The sequence below is a fragment of the Psammomys obesus genome, unplaced genomic scaffold (genome assembly GCF_907164565.1).
Source record: "Psammomys obesus unplaced genomic scaffold, mPsaObe1.curated_primary_1811, whole genome shotgun sequence".
NCBI lineage: Eukaryota > Metazoa > Chordata > Mammalia > Rodentia > Muridae > Psammomys > Psammomys obesus.
The window spans coordinates 1,695,111-1,717,798 of NW_026591598.1; the positions used below are offsets into that span (position 1 = coordinate 1,695,111).

The 22,688-nt window shown below is 40.0% G+C and overlaps 1 protein-coding gene across 3 annotated transcripts in view; it reads right to left on the reverse strand.

The window, feature by feature from the left end:
- Nfyc (nuclear transcription factor Y subunit gamma) overlaps positions 1 to 22,688 on the reverse strand; it is a 68,693-nt gene that overhangs the window by 40,845 nt on the left and 5,160 nt on the right. Inside the window, exon 1 of one of the 3 annotated variants that reach the window (XM_055610970.1) lies at positions 16,061 to 16,236. The exons of 1 other annotated variant lie outside the window; for it this stretch is intronic. The gene's annotated coding sequence lies outside the window, so the exon portion shown is untranslated. Of the gene's footprint in view, positions 1 to 12,926; positions 13,098 to 16,060; positions 16,237 to 22,688 lie in introns of those variants that run through there. One more of the 3 variants, XM_055610968.1, reaches the window with a different exon arrangement.

Here is a 22,688-nt window from a genome sequence, read left to right on the forward strand (position 1 = left end):
TACTCTCTTTTTAACCATGTCTTCCTCTGTCACTGTTATAAGCACTTTTAGTTCCAGCTCTGCTTAAGTATTTACTGAAGTCATTAACTCCAATCTCTCTATGTGAACCAGCCAAAATTGTTGGAATGTTATATTTGAAACAGTAACCAAACAGAGCCAGGTGTGGTGGCACATGCCTGTAATCCCAGCACTCAGAGAGACACAGGCAGGTGGATCTCTGAAAGCCTGGTCTACAAAGTGAGTCCAGAACAGCCAAGGCTATGCAGAGAAATCCTGTCTCTAAAAACAAAAACAAACAAACAAACAGAAAACAGTAAGTGAGCAATGAAGAGAAAAGAATGTTAATTTGAATAGACAGATGAGAAAAGGAGGTGGGATGAAGCTAATTTGTGCATGCTACATTAGATAACCAACCATCTAAATGGCGATAGAAAGTAAAAATGAATTTGAAAACTCAAAATTTCTAAATAAACAATTCTACCAATAATCTGCTTTATATTTATATTTATAAAGATGGACCTTAGGATGCATGCCATTATCAACCACACTGGCTAAAAATCATTTTAAGCCTTCGGTTCTCCTTCAAAAAACCAATCACAAACTGACAGCTTCAGAAGGAAAAAAAGTAACATTGTTCTACAAATTCAGAGAGCTGTTTGTGGGGGCTGGAGAATGGCTCAGCGGTTAAGAGTGCTTACTGCTCTAGCAGAGGACCTGTGTTCAATTCCCAGCATCTACATGGTGGTTTACAACAACGTGTAACTCCAGTTCTAGGAGACCCACTGTTAGCATATAGGCAGCCTGCTTCTGGGTTGCCTAGTAACCTATGAAGTGATCATGTGTCACCCACCAGGTGCATGGCAGATGTGGTTCTGCTGCACATGCACAAGCTACAAAAGTACCAACCCCACTTAGTCTCTCTTACTCTCCTCTCTTGCTCTCTCCGCCTCACTTTCTTTCCTGGGGGTAGAGGGGCACTATGTCTCTCCTTTTCCTCTCTATCTCTCCACCTCCATTCAATAAATCTCTTTCATACAATATCTGTTGTGTATGTGGCATCATTTTTAAATAAATACTACCACCCACCCGCTTCTGATCTTGGACACCAGGTAAACACATGGTACACATACATACATGCAGGCAAACACCTGTAAAATGTAATTTAAAAATCTAAAAAGAGAGACATAGACTTGTTAGTATGCTAGTCTATTGCACAGTCACTACTACAAAAATGGAGCCTTACTTTCTCTAACTGATTACTGTCAAGGTCTACAGCTGAGTGTCTGTCTGTTTATCTCTAGGGTTGGATTTGGCTTTGGCTATAGACATTGTCCTTAAAGATCTGCTCACAAGATGATGATGATGATTTTTGTTTTGTTTGTTCAAGACAGGATTTCTGTGTAACCTTGGTTGTCTTGGACTACACTTGTAGACCAGGCTGGCCCTCAAACCCAGAGATCTGCCTTCCTCTGCCTCCCTGAGTGCTGGGACTAAAGGCGTGCACCATGGTGCCTGTTTGTACACAGGCATATTTTTAGAACTAGCAACAGAGCCACCTTTTCTCCTTCAAAAACATGTTTCTGTTTGCTATCTACTACAACATGGCCTCTGAAACAAGAGCCAGATAATATAGCTAGGCTGTAACAGGAAAAGAAAAAGGTACAGCAACTGGTACACACAATGAAGGTGGCATGGTGTGGAGAGGATATTTTAAGTTCCATCCAGGTGATGGAACTCAGGCTGTCTTATTCTCCGACTTTCCTCACCCCTGCCTGAGTGCTCAAACTTCAATCATATGCATATGCATGACTGTAATAAAAATACTACTATCAGAAGTTTGTAGGATGGTGTAAAAGGACCAAATATTGAGTGAAGAATGCTAAGGCATGACCTCAACAACTACTGACCACAAAGCAAGTATGACATGTGGTCTGGTTTTGTAAATGAAGTTTCCTTGAAGATGCAATCCTAATTTGCATATGTTGTCTATCGCTTTCAATAGAAACCACAGGACCTGTAAATCCTATTTGTCCCCTTAAAGGAAACGGTACTAGTTAGAGCTGTGTCAGATACTCTATTCCTCCTTTACTTCCTGTCAAGGAACATGGGGTAGAAGAAGCTTAAGGTTCATAGGAGAGTTAGAATGTAAGAACCCTAAGCTATGTATGCTCTTTAGTATAGCTTAAGAGCCTGCCCCCTCCACTTTCTCTCCCCTCCCCACCTCAGGTGTATTTTCAGGATATTCTGAAAAAGTCTCAGCATGGCATCACTGACTTAAACCCTTAGACCAAACATCCACTTGCTCCCCGCACCCCTGTAGCTTTCATTTTTCTCTCTCTCTCTCTGTGGGGTCTCACTATGTTGGCCAGGGTAGTAACCCAGCAATCCTCCCAGCTCACTTCCTGAGTGTTGGGACTATACACACAAACCACCCCACACCTGCTTTCCTTCCATACTGTCACTTTTTCTTTAGTCTTTCCCTTCCCAAATTTCTGAGTATTCAGCTGTGAACAGTGGGGGGCAGTAAAGCACAAGTTAAAACAAAATACATTGGTCCTGGGGGTCCTTATTAACAATTCCTGAATGTTTATGATCTCGGGCAAATCACTTCTGAGAGCCACTACTGTTTGCTCAGCAACAGACACCTACTCCTGGCCTCAACAGTTCCAGAACGGTAACGCGCCAAGAGCTCCTGTCAGGCATCAGAACTCCTTGCTGTTTACTTGCTTTACTTTTTTTCTTTAAACAGCTCTGTTTCATATGCATGGGGGTATAAATTAAAATAAAGAGACCTCTCATCTCTTTTATAAATATCAGATAGTTAAGAACCTTTCAAACCACTCAAGTTAGAACAAAATGCTCTAATTCCAAAAAGGCAAACAAAGCTGGAAGTGACTAAGAATACTTCAAATTTTAAAAACTGGGAATGTCAGTGATAAGGATAGATGCAGGTTTTCCCTCTAGACTAAACCAGAAATACGTAAATCTTTAGAATACATCTCTTTCAACACGTCAGACTTGTATAAACAGGATGTGTGAGGCTATTTCATCTTGTAGAAGCAATCAGAACATGGAGTCTAGGACAGCTACTATACCATCAGACTCCACTTAGCCCTATCATCAAAAGAAAATTTCTGTTTTAAGCTCTAACGCAAGTTCAGGATAGGAACACATTTAATTCCAGCACTTGGGAGCCAGAGAGGCAGGCAGATTTCTGAGTATGAGGTCAGCCTGATCATATAGTGAGTTTCAGGCCAGCCAAAGCCACACAGTGAGATAATGTCTTGAGGTTGAGAGTGGGGGAGATGGCTCAGTGGTTAAGAGCAATGACTGTTCTTCCAAGACATAGGTTCAATCCCAGCACCTACATGGCAACTCACAACTGTTTGTTATGTCAGTTCCAGAGGCTCCAGATACTTTCCTCTGGCCTCCTCAGACATTGCACGCACAAGTGTACAGACACACAAGCAAGCAAACTATCCAAAGAGGTTTTTTTGTTTTTTTGGTTTTTATTTTAATGTTAATAAAAGGAAAAATTAAAGAAAGATCCAGCTGGGTCCATCTCTGGACACACAAAGCAAAATTTCTGGGGACCATCTCATGGACTATAACTACTGTTTAAGGATTTGGGGTATAGCTTCAATAGAAAACGTTCTTTCCTTTGTAACTGTAAGGAAATTTAATACATTTACTAATTGGTCTCCAACAGTATTTTTTCTTCCCTTCAAAACATCTTTAGTGCACAATCAAGTCTACTTGTGCAAGTGGCATTTTCAGACTTATTAATGTGGCTTATTATTTTAGCATATTATTTTATAAGTTCCTATTGTCTACAGTCCTATTTTCTTCTTGGTTCTAACATAACTATCTGTTTCTGACACACACTCAAAACAAGTGGGATGATTCCTTCTTAAGTACTTCTTAAGTACTTAAGTTCATTGGTATAGAAACCTCTGTGCAATAATTCAATAGAAATTAAAAAAAAATAATAGTAGGGAAGAAAAGGGTGGAGATGGAGAGAAACTGTTCTCCTGTTAGCCCAATAGATAAACACAGGCTTTCCTGGAAAACAGAAGACTGTGCTGGTAAGTTAAGTAGGTCTAAAACCAGTAATTTTCAACTAAAAGACCTAGAGGGTTTAAAGGTTTTTTTTCTTTTATGATTTATGTGTGTGTGTATAATTTTTTTTTTTTTTTTTTGGCCTGTGTATGTCTGTGCACCATATGTGTACAGTACCTGCAGAAGCCAAAAGAGGGCATCAGTTCCTCTGGAATCAGTTACAAATTGCTGTGTTAAGATACCATGTGGATGCTGAGAACTGAACCTGGGTGAAACTTTTTGTCTCTACCTTCCAAGTGTTGGGATTACAGGAATGTACCAGAAGAACCAGTTTATGTGTTGCTGGGAATAAAAGCCAACGCTTCATATATGCTAGGCAAGCACCCTAATTAAGCTGTATCTTCAGGCCTCACTACCATATTTTCACTTAAAAAATGTGTGCTGGTGTTTTGCTTGCATGTATGTCTGTGCACCACTTGCATGGTACCCACAGAGGCCAGAAAGGGGCACTGTTTCTCCTAGAACTGGATTATTGACAGTTGTGAGCTGCATGGGTCCTGGGAATTGAACCCAGGACCTCTGGAAGAATGGTCAGTTCTCTTAATTGCTGAAGCATCTCTCCAGACCCTACCATATCTTCTGAGATAGCATTTCTCAGTGAGCCTGGAGTCCAAAACTCATCTAAAAGGATGGGGCAGTAGGCTCTGATCTTCCTGTCTCTATCTTTCCAGCACTGGGATTATAGGCAAATGCTACCATACCCACTTGTTTTATATATACCTCCCAGGCTGGCCTCAAACCTATAGTCATCGTCTTGCCTGACTAGCCCTGTGCTCTTTTATTACTTACTGTTCAAGTTGTCTTTTGTTAAGACGAGTTCAAGACCAGCCTGGTTTAAGTGGAGAATTATAGCAAGCCAAGGCAACACTGTGAGACCCTGTCTCAAAACAAGAAAGATATCTCAGTGTTATGAGTGCTGATCTGGCAGAGGATCAGAGCTTAGGTCTCATCATCCAAACAGGCAGCTCACTGCCTGTAACTCCTGCTTCAGGGAATCTGATGTCCTCTCCTGGCCTCTGTGAGCACATGCACATAGACAAATAGAAATTGATTTTTATTGGTAAATAAAACTTAAGAACTTGTGGATTTTCTCATACTGGAACACATATCTACCTTTATTTTACTGTTTCTATCTTTATTGCTCCTAATCATTCTGAAAAACAGAATGCAAAGCCACCAGATCATTACACACTTTTCAGGGTTGAAACTGGCTATTTTAAGTTTAAAGTTTCCAAGTTTGGTAAGGTGCAGAATCCTTCAAGGAGTGAGAATACACTATAGAGTTAACCAGACAATAATGGAAATGAAAAGGTCTTGTAGACCCAGTTCACTTTCTGGGGCTTGGTGAGCTTCGAACTGTAATACTCAGCAGTCTTAGTCAGTCCTTCATTACAGGCGTTTCAGTAACTGCACAGCTGCCCTTTGTTCTAATTACTTCACTAGGGTTAAAACAAGAATTATAAATCACAGCTAGGATGTCTAAAGCAGACTGTTTAGCCATTACTCATCTAAAAACACTGATCTGTATGGTTTAAGTAAAGAATCCAATACATACTACAAATTATGCACCTACATGGCTGGAAAATACCACAGAACTCCTAATCCTAATCTAACCTATTTTAGAAAACATTTATTCATATGACTGTAGTGAATTTAGGATTGACAGAAGGCAGTTCCCCAAATATGTATTACTGCACAAAGTATCTGTCTGTAATTTGTTCTGAAAAGTTGCTAAGGCCAATTTTTTCAATAAAACCTTTCAAAGTAATTCAATTTTACTATGCATTTGTTCCTTTTAAAATCAACCCAAAGCTGGGTGCGTTGGCACATACCTGTAATCCCAGAATTCTGGGAGACAGAGGCAGGAGGATCTTTCTGAGTTCTAGGACAGCCAAGGCTACAGAGATAAACCCTGTCTCAAAAACCCCAAAAAGTAAAAATTCAACTTAAGTGATCATTTACATTCTACACAAGACTGAGATCTCTTGAGAAATATTCTTGTGTCCATTTTGTTTGGCTGGGTTTTTGTTGCTTCAAGACATGGTTCTCTGTGTGACACTTGTCCTGGAACTTACTCTGTAGATCAGGCTGGCCTTGAACTCAGAGGTCCCCAATGTTAGGATTAGAAATTAAAGGCATGTGCAACCAACCACCTGGCTTTTTGATCCTTTTTTTTTTTTTTTAAGATGGGGTCTCACTCTATAAAACAAAATGGTCTTAAATTTTTGGTAATCCTCTTACATCAACTTTCCAAGGACATGTGCCACCCCTTGTTTTAAAACACAGGAAGAACAACAAAAACCTGTGTCTTTGGGTAGAAGAGTCCACACAGGAAAGGGAAAACAGAGAGGACTAAATCCCATAAGCAGACTTTTTCTATATACAGTAAGAACATGCACTGTAAAGAGCACTGGGCTCATTTCTTCAGGCTCTGGCCCCTGCTTCCCCACCCTCAACATGGAGGTCATTTTCTGTCCTACCTACACTAGCAAATACCACATACGAGTATAAAATCACCTAACTGTGAAGTGCTGACGCATATAAAAATGCACACTGTTTCAAGCTTGGCTATCACTGAGAGAAGCTGCATGGGCATCTATCATTGAGAGAAGCTGCACGGGCATCTATCATTGAGAGAAGCTGCACGGGCATCTAGCCAGTTAATTACAGGAAAAAAATCACAAGGACTCAGGATAAAAATAACCAAGCAAGACAGATGGAAATTTACCATTATTTCTCCAGTGACAAGTATCTTACTTTCTTTTCAAATGAAGATTATTACAACATATTTAACCTAGAAACTAAATACAGGTTGTGTATAGTGAAAATTCTGCTAGGTCCGATAGCTCTGCGGTTCTCAACATGTCAGTTGATGTGAATTTGGGATGTGAATTATTTGCTAAACAAACACTGCCACAGTTTTACACATGTACTTTTCGTTGGCTTCATATGCTTCAGACTTCTCAAAGTTAGGATAAGTAATACTAAATCCGGTGAAACCCAGAAATCTAATCTTGCACTGGATGGAAATATACATTTCTGGACACATGTATATCAAGAAACTACCCAGTAAGACCTCAAGGAAATAGCACACATCTTTAGAGAAACTGAAGACCACCAGGTTCTAGAGCTGTATTTCTCTTACAGGTCAAGACACAAAGAAGGGGCTGGAGAGATGGCTCAGGGGTTGAGAGCACTGGCTGCTCTTAAAGAGGTCCTGAGTTCAATTCCCAACACCGATGTGGTGGCTCACAACCATCTATAGTGATACCTGGTGCCCTCTTCGGGATGCAGGTGCACATGAAGACAGAACGTTGTATACTAAACAAACAAACCAATCAATCAATCAATCAATCTTTTTAAAAAGACACAAAAGTCATTACTAGCTTCTTGCATATATGACGGGAAAATGATTCCCTCATTCAAGATCATGTATCATGCGCACATAGTACTCAAACACTCTGAGGAAGATGAGAGCTAAATAACTTGTTTTCCTTGTTATGGCTGCCTAGTTATGGACAGGCTCTAGCTTGCTTGTTTTGTTTGTGTTTTGAAATAAGGTCTCACCATGTAGCCCTGGCTGGCCTCAAACTCTCTATTTGGACCAGGTTGGCCTCAAATTCAGAGTCACCTACCTATGACTCCTGAGCGGTAAGACTGAAAGCATGTGCCATCTACCCCAGGGGTCCAACATTTTGTTTGTTCCTATCTCTGATATGTAGCCTGGCAAATTCTAACTATTTTCTCCCTATATTTTCTCTTAGCTGTCACCCAGATTAGCTATAATTACTGTGAGTTTAAATTCCGTTATTATTGGCTAAGAATACAGCTCAATGGTGGTACACTTGCCTACCAGGCACAAAGCCATAGATCCAATTGCCAGTACTGTCACAGAAGAGGAGGGAGAAGATGATGAAGATATCCAAATATACTAACAACTCTGGTATTTCCCCAATGTCCAATCCTAAATATACACTCTACTCACTGGACATTTCCAACTAGAAAGCTAAGTTAAGCAAAACTGAAACTTCCTATGTCCACACTCAAAATTTATCTTTTCTCCAAACCTGATCCATTCCCTCTTCAGTTTTTATCTGCTACCCATTCAGACTGTCTCTCAAGTTCCATGAACTGCTAAGTAATGACAGTGTTCAACAGTAGTGTCCTCACCTGACCTTTCTTCATGCTGCCACCATTTTATTCAGGCCTCCATAACCTCCATGCAATCATAAGAAAGATGATTACAATAACAGTAGCTGACACCCATCACTGTGACTCAAGCACCATGCTAACCCACCTACATTACCAAGGACTATAACCTTCCTCACAAGCCTCTTACACACATGTCCAACCATTTGGCATCGTGACATGTGACAAGTGACACTGTCATCTACAAAGTTTATGTTCAAGAAAGGAAAGATCAAGTTAAAATAAAAACCACAAAATTTCTAGTACCATCTTCATTTGACATAGGATGTGCAACAAATTTAAGTGAAGATATATATCTGATAAAGCCACACCAATCTACTACTATAGATCTTCAAGTCATTAATGTCAAGGAGAAATCGATCTCAATGTCAAGGCCTTTCCGACACCTGATCCCAACTGCCCTACACATCTTTCTTTTTAAAAATATAGTTTATTAATTTTATTTTATGTGCATCAGTGTGAAGGTGTCAGATCCCTTGGAACTGAAGTTACAGATGGTTGTGAGCTGCCATGTGGATGCTGGGACTTGAACCCAGGTCCTTTGGAAGAGCAGACAGTGCTCTTAACCACTGAGACATCTCTCCAGCCTGACATCTTTCTTTTACTATATCTTCCTGTCATTCACTCATCTCTTTATGCTCTGAGCAGAGTGACCTATTTATTACTCTCAGTGCAAAAGTTGCACTCTGCAAATCATGACCTTGTTCCTACTGTTTCTTATGGCTCAAAATGGTCTTGTTCCTACCTTCGGAAGTCTGACCGAGCCAGTTTGTAAACTTAGTAAACTGAGGTCTCCTCTGTTAATTCTTTTTTTAAAGCCTAGGCTAGCTTTGAAAATGACCTTGAACTTCTGGTTCTCCAGTATCTACCCCACACCCCACTGCGTGCTAGGATTACAGAATCATGCTATCACTTGAGGTAAGCTCTATGAATGCTAGGCAGGTACTCTACCAACTGAGCTATATTCCGACACATAATACACCCTTTGAATTCTATATACTTTCCTTGTACTTTCCTAATATTTGGTGTACATCATAAGTCTCCCTGCCTAACTGTTAGATCTGGAGTAAAATTTTACTTGTGCATTTTAAGTTTCCACACAAAAAATACAGATATATAAACTCGTAAGAAAGAACGGGTAAAGCATCTAACTTCAGGATGTCCTCAGAGTTAAGAATTATATAGTATAGGGTAGAGAAAAGAAAACCTTGTTTTATCTGAATATTTCTAGTCATGCCACCTTCCATTTAGTTTCCTATGTAATTAATACCATGGAAATGGGAGCCAAATGACACCTTCAACAATAAGTATTGTAATAACTTACAGTACTTAAACGCTGGGTCAATTACTGAATGGAAAGAAAGGAGAGGAGAGTAATAAACAAGTGGAAACTGACCAGGATCTAAAGGCTGGCCTTTATGCTAAGAACAGATTAAAAAGAACAGAAAAGTTCTGCATAGTGCACTCATCAAGCACATACTACCCAGCCATGTCTACAATCAATTTCAATCACAGCACACTTCAGGACTTAATAAGTCCTTCAGGACTAAAGTTACATGAACTTACATGAATCATATAAGTTACATGAGTCAATTACTCATTCTTTCAATAAACTAATTTTTATTCAAATATGTGATAGTGGTCAGAAAAACTTTAAAAATTTCAAGAAACAGGCTACCAAAAATAAAGAACAAAAATCCACAACTACCCAGGAGCACACACAATGATACCATTTCGCATAGTCAAAGTATTACTCTGGGCATATACAGACAAGGATTCCTACTTTAGTCTTGTCAACTGTTAAAATTCTTATTTCATTAAAATGTCACCTTAAAGACTCCGAAGAACTAGTACCAAACATATGTGCGAACAGCTTGCTCTTGAAGAGTATTAGTAACAAATAAGAATAAAAAGCATGAGCTGGCATGCAGGTGTTATGCTTATGTACCTTCTTTTACTTCTGTGTAGTGCATAAAAGTCACCTAGTTCTCAGGGACATCTCAACCAGGTGGACACCATTAGCTTCCTAGCTGATTCTCAGTTTTCAGAACAAGTGACTGGCTGAGGCAAGAGATTTTCAGTCCCAACAGGCACACTAAGTCTGCTGCCCCAGCAAACATCCTAACCAAGACATCCTCGTGTAGAACCACCCTCATGGCTTACTTCTCTGTTCTCTCTGTGTTCTGTACAGGTGTACTGAAAGTGTGCAAGTGTACCAAAAGAAAGGGAAACAGGAAAGATAAAAAACACCCAGAGGAATTAAAAAAAAAAAAAAAACAACAGATGCAATGAACTCGATGGGAGTAAAAGCTCTGACCTTATACAGGCCAGTCACTAAAAAGCTGAGTTCTTAATAAAACCCCAACACTGGCCTCAATTGTTCCAAGAAAAACTAGACTAGATCCCATGACTCCAGGGAGGGCTGCAGATGTGCTAGAGTACTTGCCTAAATTATTCTATCAGCCTAATTTAGCATTAATCAAACTCTGGGGATAAGCATGGGCAAAAATAATCTGATTCACAAAGAAGACCATGATCTGCTTTCAGGAATGATTTTTAGGAGCTATGGACTAACTCCGTAGTAGAGTGCTAACCTGGCCCTTTTAAAGCCATGGGTTTGATATCTCCTACTGCAAAAAGGCAAAAGAGAGGAAAGAAGGAAAAAAAAAAAAAGGAGCAGCAATAATGCTTTTTAGATTCCTGAAGTCCCCACAAAAGTTTTCAACTTTTCCCTGTTGTTTCTTTTTGCCCTTTTTTAGGCTTACTTATTTTTATTTCATGCGCATGCTTACTTTGCCTGCACTTAAGTACATGAACCACATGTATGGCAAGTGTCTGCGGAGGCCAGAAAAAGAGAGCCATTCTGGAGTTGCAGGTGGCTGTGAGCCACCACATGGTTGCCGGGAACTGAACCGGGTCCTCTGCATACACAGCAAGTGTTCTTAACCACCGAGTCGCCCCACTACACAGCTTCTTGAAAAGGTGGCCCATTCTTTAAGGAACAAAAAGCCCAGTGACCAAGGCTGCTGTTTACAAGCACACACTGCCCAAGACCTGGGGTGAGGTGTTACTTAGCTAAGTTAACTTTGCTGAATCTTACTCTGTCTGAATTAAGTTTTTCAATGCACAAAAAATAAAATAAAATAGGCCAACATCAATGCCTCAGACTGACCACGCCTGAAAGGAAGTAACTTAACAGGACAGGAAATCAAAATTAACAAAAGTATGAACTGGGGGAGAGGACACACACAACCCTAAAAATAGATAACACTAGACATGTAAAATAGGTGTGAGAGATGCCTGCATGGGGTTCTATCATTTATGCTACAGAAGCATCACACAGTATGAACTGTCAAATTTGCATTCATGCTTATATTTTAAAGAGGCCTGTTTTCTTGCTTATTACTATTCTACAAGGTGTAACTACTCAAGCTCCCAAATGATTGCAGACAGAAAAACAATTTAACTTCAAACAAACTAAAAATGGTTCCAGTGTACTTTATAAATATTTGGCACACAAACTAAAAAATATAACCTCTGCTAAGCAATCAGCAACAATTACAACTTATTCACATTAAAAAAATGCACATCTCAGTCTCCAATCAAAGCAGGCTCCCCAATCTTTCCTCAGAGACGCTCCTAAAGTTAATAATATTTTTAAAAGTATCATTTCTTTCTTTCTTTTCTTTCTTTCTTTCTTTCTTTCTTTCTTTCTTTCTTTCTTTCTTTCTTTCATTTTTTGAAAAAAGGCCAGGAGATGGATATGTGGGTAAAACCATTTGCCAAGCAAGCCTGAGGACATGAGTTTAACCTCTGAACTCCATATGTAAGTGGTATCTTCTGTCTCCGGATGTTTGTGTATGTGTGTGCACACACACACACAAATTTTAGAATCAAAGGGAGTATTACCATTACATCCTATCTGAGGTCCTTAATTTGTTGTTGGTTTTTTTTTTGAGACGGGGTTTCTTTGTGTAGCCTTGACTGACCAGGCTAGGCTTGAACTCAGAGATCTGCCTGCCTCTGCCTCCTAAGTGTTGGGATTAAAGGTGTGTGCCACCACCTCCGGATTTGGTTTTGGTATTTGAGGCTGGCTCCTGTAGCTCAGGTTATCCCTAAATCCCCTACTCAACAGAGGATGATCAACTCCTGAGTCCTCTGGCTAAGACCCTTAATATTTCACAGAGGGGTTAAAATTCCTTCGTAAGAACTTGACGGATGGTGGTTCAGTATCTCAACACATGTGTTTGACAGGATCCAGCTGGTGTTGTGACCCGAGTGTGATCTCTGAAACCCAGGGCAGATGTAGAAAACTGATCTCCACACACATGCCCTGTCATATGCATGCCCACACTTACACAAATAATTAACTAATTTAAAAACAGGACCCTGTTAACACAAATAGGAATACACAGGTGAGGAATCAAATAGTATTTTAAAAATATATCCCAACCCCGGTATTTTTTTGTTTGGTGTCACACCTATCTCCATAAACACTTAAGTCCCTCAACTGGCCTGCATCAGACACAGGCAAGATTTATGCAGCAATTCGTAACGTGCATTGAATTTTCAACATACAGATCTCATTCAAGACTCACCTGTAAATGAGCTGCAGGGGATGTAGCTCAGGTAGAACACTGGCCTTTCAGGGACAAGGTCCTAGTTTCCATCCTCTGAGGCCAGGTGGTATAAATCAATAATCTCAGCACCCAGGTGGAGAGAGGTCAGGAGTTCAAGGTCATCCTTGACTAAATCTAAGACTAGCCTAGACCACATAATAACGGGGGTTGGTTGTGGGGATTGGCTCAGCAGGTAAAGGACCCTGCCTCCCAGCCTTTCAACCTAAGTTCAACCCTTAGATCCCACAAGATGGAAGGAGAGAACCCACTACTGAAAATGTCCTCTAACCTCTACATGTACATCATGGCATGATCATTACCCACACACATACAATAAATATGTGTTGTATGTGTGTAATTTATATGTAATAAATTTTAAGAACGGAAAAAAAAGGTGTGGGGGGGAACTAGAGAAATGACCCAGAGAGCAAGTGTGTTAAAGCCTAAAGACCTAAGTTTGGATACCCAGCATCCATGTCAAAAGTCAGGCATGGCGGTACAGGCCTGTTTGTAATGTCCCACACACATGTGTACACAGCTTATACACATATACCATCCCATTCACCAAACTGCACTTTCTAGGTCTCTTTCTTGAGACATTGCCTAGGCTGGTTCTGCATGACCCTACACTTGTGGTCCTCCTGCTTCTCCCCTCCCAACTATTGGAATTACAGGTATGTGCCACCATGCCTGGTTTGTAAAGCGCTAGGAATCAAATCCTGGATTTCCTGTATGCTAGCCAAACACTCTGAGCTACAGCTACAGCCTGTTAGGGCCCATGTTTTTATAAACTGACTCTAAACAGGTGACTTGCCCATACTCACAAAGCTGAGTGGGATTTGAATGCAGGACTCTTGGCTTTAAACAGTTTATATTCTACTGTCTCAAAATATTGTCACCAAAGCAGACAAACTAAAAAGGTCCAGGTGTTGGGCCCTATCCAAGCCTCCCTGGCCCTAACCCCTCCTGTCACTTCCTGTCCAAGTTATGGTTATTTCCATAAGCCTTTTTTTGCTCTTTCTGGATATAAAGTTTTTCTCCTTTGTCTACAAAATGTTTTCAAGTCTAATTTATTATATGAGGGGATTGTTTAAGTGCCATTCACTAAAGTATCAAATGAAGGGTCCACAAACACCATCCAACATACAGGAAACAGTTTAGCTGCTTCAGGCTTTTGCACAGGCTTGTTTTCCCAGGTAGTGGATGACCTTAAAAAGATGAAAAACTTAGCTACATGTTCTAAGAACTAGCGCCACAAAGCTCTAAAAAACATAGTTTTATCTCAGCTCCTTTTTTCCCCTCCTCCTTCATTTTTTAATCCCTCTACTCCAAGGCCTATCTCAGAGCCAATAAGGTCACTGAATACCTGCACCTGTTTTTTTTTAAATTCTACATAACTTGGAAAAAACTTATATTACCAATAGCCAACACAAAACAAAATTAAATAAGTATCTCTTAAAATAATATTTAACAGCTCTTTCTCTAAGGGCTTAGAATTCCCCCAAATTAAGTTTTCTTACCATCAGCATTTCAATCTTCCAAAAGGAGTTTCACAGATACAACTGCCTGAACTCCTGAAATACCATTTTCTTCAGTAAGAACCCTCTAGATTACAAGGTTGACAGAGTGGCATGCAAGGAATTCTGAATCTGTTAGCTAAATCACTCAACTATCATATCAGAAAGATTTTTTTTTAATTTTTTCCTGAGAGTGGGGGTGAGGAAAGAAATGGCAGGGGGAAAGAGAGAATGAACGCAGGCCTGTTACTCCTTAAAAACTCCTGATCTGAACTGTGACAGATTCCTATAACCACTGGACTAGAACCTCCAGAAGTACAGTGTTTCATCTTAAGAGAGCTTTACAGTTCAAATCCAAATAAACAAACTTTGTCCTTCAATCTTTCAACTCCTCGGCAATTTTTCAAGGTCACTTTTCAGAGCAGCGACAGAGGCCTGCATCCAAGAACTTGGGCTGTCATCCCACTTCAGCTGCAAGTCTCTGAACTGAAACCCCCAAGGGATCCTTTCAGGTAAACCCTTCCCTCAAGAGGAAGCAAGGGAAGGCAGATCAACACCTTCCAAACTTCTCTGGCCAGGCCTGCTCCTTTCCCCGGCCAGAAGCCGCTGCTGCCTCACTGCTCTACACTCAATCTGCAGCAGGAATGTTCGAATGACCTTCATTCAGTATTTGCAAATGAAGAGAGAGAAAAAAAAAATTGCTTTTTAAAAATCAGGCATATTACAGATCTTAGTACACAAGACTGATGATTTCACTATTCACAAGAGCTGACTTGTTACTGATTAGCACCCTACATTAGCTTCATATCCATGAGCAAGGGGGTAAATATCAAGGGCAAAAGGCTATCTACACACTTAACTTTTCTAGCACAAACTGCAAGTAAACACCCAATATATTTCATACTGAAAACAAAAAGCATCTGCTTAAATAATTTTAAAGAACCAAATCAACAACTGACAAAAACATAAGCTCCTTACTTCCAATATTTAATTGGACCCTAAACTAATAAGCATATTAAACCAAAATAAACATTTTTACAACAAAGACTTACTTAACTGATTCTTATTAGAATCTGGAGTCAGACACATAGATTAAGAAAGTTACAGGAGAATTTCAGGCTGGCATGTGGGCCTTCCCCCTTAGAACCTGCATCAGTTGCAAATCATATTTTCAAACAAATTGAAAGAGCAATAATGTAACTTCTATCTTTAAATCACGTATGTCAGCAAAGTGCATGGAAATAGAAAAACTCTTAAAACAACTCAGCTTATTCTGTAGAAAAGCTTCAGTGCACTTGAACAAAGGAAAATTATTTGGAAAACAGTTAAGTTTACCCAATGCAAAAACAAAGTGCTTTCCTACTATATGTCCTGAAAAATGATTAGCCCTTCTTCCTTCTGTCTTGTCGATATTAAACTAGGAAAATTCTAGTTGAAGGACATGCAAAATCTAAACAGAGCAAGGTAATCTAGGTGCACCGAGGAGGTATGCGTGGAATGTAAAGTGGCCATTTTCTGAAACAGTGCAACTTGTCTACACTCTCTGAAGCTAAACAGTCTCTATCATCTCAACACAAAACAAAGAATTAAACTTACCGAGAACTGCATTAATTTTACATGGAGTTATTTATATCTCCTCGGACAGGGAGAATTTAAGTCACTCCTATCCCTCCCCCCAAAAAAAGAACGGAGGACAAAAGGCAGCAGAAGATGCAGAAACCTGAGTCTGGAATGTTCACTCCAATGAAAACCCGAACAGCTGTCCTCCCACCCCCCAGCAAACTATTCGCCATTTTTCTTTGTCTTTCAGCTGACCCCTGCCTCAGTGAAAAACTCTGAGGCTCCAATGAAGCCCTGCAGCCTCCTTCCACTTTAACAGTCAAAGGCATTCAATCTAGCCTGCTATTTGACACCAAACCTTGCCTCCGAAGCAGTCTCATTGGCTGAGCTGCTTTATCAGCTAAGAATACAAAGCCATGATTGGCTGTTCACGTCATCAGTTACCTCCTTTGTACACTTCCTGTTTTAAAGTTACCTTGAGAAGCAGAACAGGGGTCACTTCCAAACCAAGAATTTAAGATTTAGAAATATCACGCAAATGCACACAGCAGACATATATGGTCTCATGCGCTTCTAAAGTGGGGCAGGCAAATTTAGAATTGTTCTTTAAAAAACCAAAGGAAAGGGTCGCTACATTTCCCACCTAAAGGATTTCCTATTGGCTATGGAGTTCCATTTAAAAAATTGAAGGTAATTTCATTGCTTCTGATTGGCCCTGAATAGTGTCTCTAAGATATTGCTACAGTAACCTATGGCAGTAAACCAGAGAAGCAATGTGCACAAGGGTACAAAGTTGTAACTATCTGCTTCCAGGTTTTTGTTGATAATTATTAACAGAAGACTAAAACCGGGTTGGATTAATCAACAGAATACTCAAGCCTTCTTAATGTTATCAAAGTGAAGCTATGTCCATACAAGGTACCTATCTTTGTACTCATAGTAATTTTAAAAGCACAGATTACTACCAAGGCAATGAATTTTATTTTAAAACACCAACAAATCAAAATAGGATGATTTGGGGGTTATGTATGAAATTGGTGGCAGAGACAGTAGCATTTCAAAGGAAGCCTACCACAATGCTCCACTCCAATTTACTGAAAATGTAATGAAAAAAATGCCTTATATGACATCAAAACTCTGAACCAGGCATGGGAGCATATACATGTAATCCCATCTCACAAGCGGACACTCCGGTGCAAAAGAATTCAGAATTCCAATGTGATCTACAAAGAAAAGACCCTGGGTTTTTTGCTTTGTCTGTTAAATAGGCAGCAGGACTGATCTCAAGAGAGATTAACAGTTTTACTTGGCTCACTTGTTTGTGGAAAAATTCTAGGGTACTGAAGGTCACCAGAGGTAACCAGAATTGCCTGTAGATTTTGGGCTCTATTATCTAGCTTTTAATTATATGACATGAACTAAGCTTGAGCCACAGTTTGCTCATCTGTAATACTTGTATACACTGTAGGGGCTATAGTGCATTATGCTGTGCTTAAATAAACATTGAAAGAATATAAACTGCTTGAATGCTATCCAATTCTACCTTCTGCTTTTTACAGAGAGGACACCATGCAGAAGGAAACAAGACTTGTGTTAAGGCCCTAAAGCTACTTTACAGTAATTCTCTTCTATGCACTTAAGTCCTGCAGCAAGCAATTCCTCAGCTGTAAAAAGCTGTGTAAGAGGACTCCCAGCTGGAACTAAAAATCTCTGGTTTGTAGACCGGAAATCCAGGCCTTTCACCACCAGTCACAGCTGAGGTCTGGTTATTGTTCCAAAAGTCTGCCCTTCAACTCTGCTTTTGATGTACCAGATTAAACTAATCAAGTCCATTGCTACTCTGTGAAGGTCTTGGGCATAGTTTTTATTAGTTCTTGGCAGTTTACAAGAAAAACATTTCAACTCCTATTTCTCATCAGCAGTCACCACAGTAGAATTCAAACCAAAGTGGGAAGAGAACACAAATTATCCTTGAATTTCCATTTGGCAACCTGACCCATTCACTTACTATAGCTTCTCTCCTCACTAGCTGATATTACTGTAGACTAAGCGCCTCATGGGATATCTGGGACTCTAACTTCCATTCTCCCCTGGCCCTGCATCTTGGCAGCCCTCTACACTACACAATTGCATCAACTTACCCTAAAAAGCATTCTCATCACTAAGAAAGAAAACCAGTAACTCAGGTTACGCAGTTCAAGCTTCAGTGCTTCACAGAAGACTGAGATCTCGTGCTCTTGGCCACAACACTGATTTCTGACTTGAAGCTACCTCCTTATTAGCTGTTTGATATTAGCCAAGTTACTTAACCACTCCTGGGATTCTTTCTTGTTGAAAGTGACAGAATAGTATTAATTCACAGGAGTGCTGAGATAAACAAGAGCACTAAGCAAATTTAGAATATGGCAGGCACTCAGGAAATGGCTAAACATACGTTTACTACAGTACTTTATGACCACTATAATTTATTACCACACAAGATTCAAGGCAGCAACTGTATCTTTCTCACATCTATTTCCAATGCTCAGCATGAACATACAAATCAGGTGCACATTTATAATCTACACTCTGGAGACTGAAACAGGAGGATTTCCATGAGTTCAAAGACACCCTGGCTGCACACAGTAAACTCCAGACCAACCAGATTTTGCTATACAACAAAATCCTGTCTCAAAAAAAAAAAAAAAAAAAAGCCCTTCTGCTCCTGAAAAGATATAAACCAATCTTGACTTTAGCCACAGTGTCAGTAAATGAGATAAAAAGAAATGAGGAACACTGCAGAGTGAGCATCCTATCTAAAAGGGCAAACACTATCAGCTCGAACAAAAATGGCCATGTGGGAATACTGGTCTACCTCACTGTGAGCTCCAGATTTTTTAAAGACACTAAAGTCAGATTATTTTAATGCCAAATCTTTTTTTTTTTTTTTAAATTATAAGGCTGTGAAAGGTGATGCATGCCTTTAATCCCAGCATTTATAAGCAGAACCAGGCAGATCTGAGTTCAAGGCCAGCCTGGTCTACATAGTGAGTTCCAGGGCTACATAGAGACCCCCAGTCTCAAAGTTATAAGCAAATGAAAGAAAACCAGAAGCTATCCACTGGATTACAGTTTCTGACCCACATATTCCCCCTGATTTAGTTCTGAATAACTATTAGCTACCTCCCAAATCAAACCTACCTCAAAGTTTTGTTTTTTTTTTAGGGTCAACATATTTTCAGAAGACAAAAATAGCTACGCCTGGCAGTTCAAGCCTGTAATCTCAGCTACAGGCTAAGGCAGGAGGATGACAGGTTAAGGTCAAGGCCAGACTAGGCAATTAGTGAGATATCATTTAAAAATGTAGCAGGTACTGAAGACATGACTAGTGGCTTGGTGGGATAGTACTTGCCTAACACATATAGGAACTCTAGGTTCAATTCTAACCACAAAACATTAACAATACCTACCCTAACCATTAGTTTTTAAGAGATTCCCCAAAGGCAGCCCAGAACAGTTAGAGCAATGAGTATCATCAAAATAAAGGAATGTAGAACTGGTGCTTAGAAAATGGTTACTCGATGAATGAATGGAAAGGAAAAAAAAAAAAAGACCTTACGTATATGATAAATTCTAAATTATTCCATTAAAGAAAAATAGTCTTCAAGGCCAGACTAGACTACATGGCAAGTTCCAAGCTAGCTAGGGGTACACAGTGAGACTTTGATAAAATTAAAACACACAAGGGAAGGGGACCAGGCAGAGACTCCAAGGCATAAAATGAGACCAATGGATGAAAATTATCCTGGAGGAATTTACTTCAGCTCTCAGCTGTCCAAACATGGGGACAAGCTGCCTGGAAAGCTATGAATGGGGCTGTTAGTCACAGGCTGTCTCAACACTTGACAAGAATATGTAAAGACAAGAAAAGGAAAAGAGCAGCCATGTGGAGTAGCACACAAAAAAAGCCCAGACCTTGCACCTAGACAGATTTAGACTCCAATTCCTCCTCCTCGTGTCTGTGTCACTGATGGCCTCAAGCTTGTTATTTAGGCTCTACTGCAGCCAGTATCCTGTACATCTTACAAGGTTGGAAGATTAGGATAATTTTGTTTGTTCAGTAAGTACTTACAGGCATAGCGCTAAGCCCTGAATCTCAAGCCAGACAAAATGTCTGTCCTCAATGGGGTTAGAATCTATTATAAGAAAATTAACCCAGGGATCAAGATGTTATGTTAAGAGAGTTACAAGGACATGGACACACTGCTTACAGGAGGATATAAGCAGAGGACCTCACCATGGGCCTAATTAAATGTCAGGCTGGTCACAGGAAGCTCCTTGGGGGACTTAAGATTTTAAGAATAAGAGCAGTTGGTATGGCAGCAGCCAGGGTTAAAAATACGAATGGGAAGCCAAGCATGGTGGCATATATATGTGTGACCTCATCACTCAGAATGCTTTAGTAAGCCTGGGTTACATAGTGCACTATGTACTAGATCCTGGCCAGGCATTGTTGACGCACACCTTTAATCCCAGCATTCGGTGGCCAGAGGCAGGAGGAGCTCTTAGATTTCTAGGCCAGACTGATCTACATAGTTCCAGACAGCCAGGACTAAATAGAGTCTGTTTAAAAAGAAAAGGGGTAGGGGAGAGGGAGGAGTAGAAGAGAGCAAGGAGAAAAGGAGAGGGAGAGAGTGGAAGAAGTAGGGAAAGAGGAAACTATGAAGAAAATTTTTTTGAAAAAATTTATGAACTATGATTTTTTTTGGAAAATCAGTTGTAATGTTATTACTACTCCATGTGTGGGCTGTGGAGGTCAGAAAACAACTTCTGGAAGGAGGTTCTCTCTTTCCACCAGAGGTTCTAAAGATCAAACTCAGGTCATTAGGCTTGCATGCAAACACTTTTCACCCAGTGAATCATTCTGATGGTGCCTGGGACTCAGTGGTTAATGACATATGTAGAATAATAATAATGTGCCCCTGTACAAGCTCAAAACAATGAGACACTGTTAATTATAACTATCAATGCGATTGGATAACCTTTGAAACATTAATCTCTTGGGGTCTATGTCACTTTTGAATCATATTTCGTTCTCAGAAAAGTTCTTTCCCAATATTTATAGACCCAGCCATCTTACACAGAGTATTTAATTCAGACTACCTAGAACTGCTCACCTGAACTCCACTACACAACAATCAGAACACAAAACCTCTATTGGTTCTCACAAACACACATGTACAAAGACCTGGCTAATAATTGTAAAATAAGGAACTATATTTCACTTGGTCACTATTCAGTAACACTGTTTTGTTTTGTTTTATTTTGTTTTTCTTTTTTGTTCAAGACAGGGTTTCTCTATGTCGCCTTGGCTGCTCTGGACTCACTTTGTTGACCAGTCTGGCCTTGAACTAAGAAATCCACCTGCCTCTATCTCCCAAGTGCTGGGTTTAAAGGCATGCACCACCATACCCAGCTTCAACAACACAGTTTTGTGAAAGGGCGCCAAGCAACTCTATTCAGCTAGCTTTCTAAAATAGTGAAGAGTTTAATGTTAGCTGAGCCTGGTAGCACATTTCTTTAGTCCTAGCACTAAAGAGGCAGAAGAGGATCTCTGCAAATTCAAGGCCAGCGTGATCTACACATAATGAGTTTCTGGACAGGCATAGCGGCCCGGCCATAAATTGAATGAATGAATGAATGTTTAGTGTACATTGTTTTCCCTTTTTAATTTAGTATTACTGAAAATGAGACCCTGCCATAAATTAAAATAAATAAATTTTAGTGTGCATTGTTTTCCTTTTTAAATTTAGTAGTACTGAAAATAACTAAATATCACCATAAACAAAGTATTCTGCCTTCCAGAATACTTTAGCTAAAGTATTGTTAGCTAAAGTTGTATTTTTCGGTGATTTCAGTGTCACAAGAAATTGAGGCAAGCTAAACAGGTAACTAGAGGACTAGAGAGAGAGACAGTTTCTGCTGTTGTAACATGCGCATGTACCTGCTAAATCACAGCAGGCCCATTATTAACCAACGTTTACGTTTAGGACAGTCTGGACTGAGAGGTTTTCCCATTTGCACATTTGGCAGTCATTCCAGATGGCTGCCAACCAAGCGCTTCCTAAACTGCCATTTCATAATGAACAAGTTCTGTGGTACTAACACTCAGGGGAGAGCAGTAATTTTGTTTTGTTTTGTCTTTCTAGACAAGGCTTCTCTGTGTAGCCTAGGCTGTCCTGGACTTGCTTTGCATACTGGGCTGCCCTCAGATATTCACCTGTTTCTGCCTCCTTAAGTGCTGGGATTATAGGCCTAAAACACCGTGCCCGGCTGTGGGAGTAGTAATTTTTAAGACAGTGACAAAGATATTCAACTGTGAAGACAGTATATACCTCATTACCCTTCATTCTTTTTGTTTTGTTTTGAGACAGGGTTTCTCTGTGTAGCCTTGGCTGTCCTGGACTCATTCTGTAAATCAGGCTGGCCTCAAACTCAGAAAGATCCACCTGCCTCTGCCTCCCATAGTCCTGGGATTACAGGCATGCTCTGCCACGCCTACCTTAGGCCTCCTTCTTTTAAAATGGACACATCATGGCAAAGGATCTTCATGCATCTTAGTGGGCAATGTCCAGCTTCTGAGTCTAGGGACTGGAGCAATTCAGTAGCATGACCAGTTTCAGAA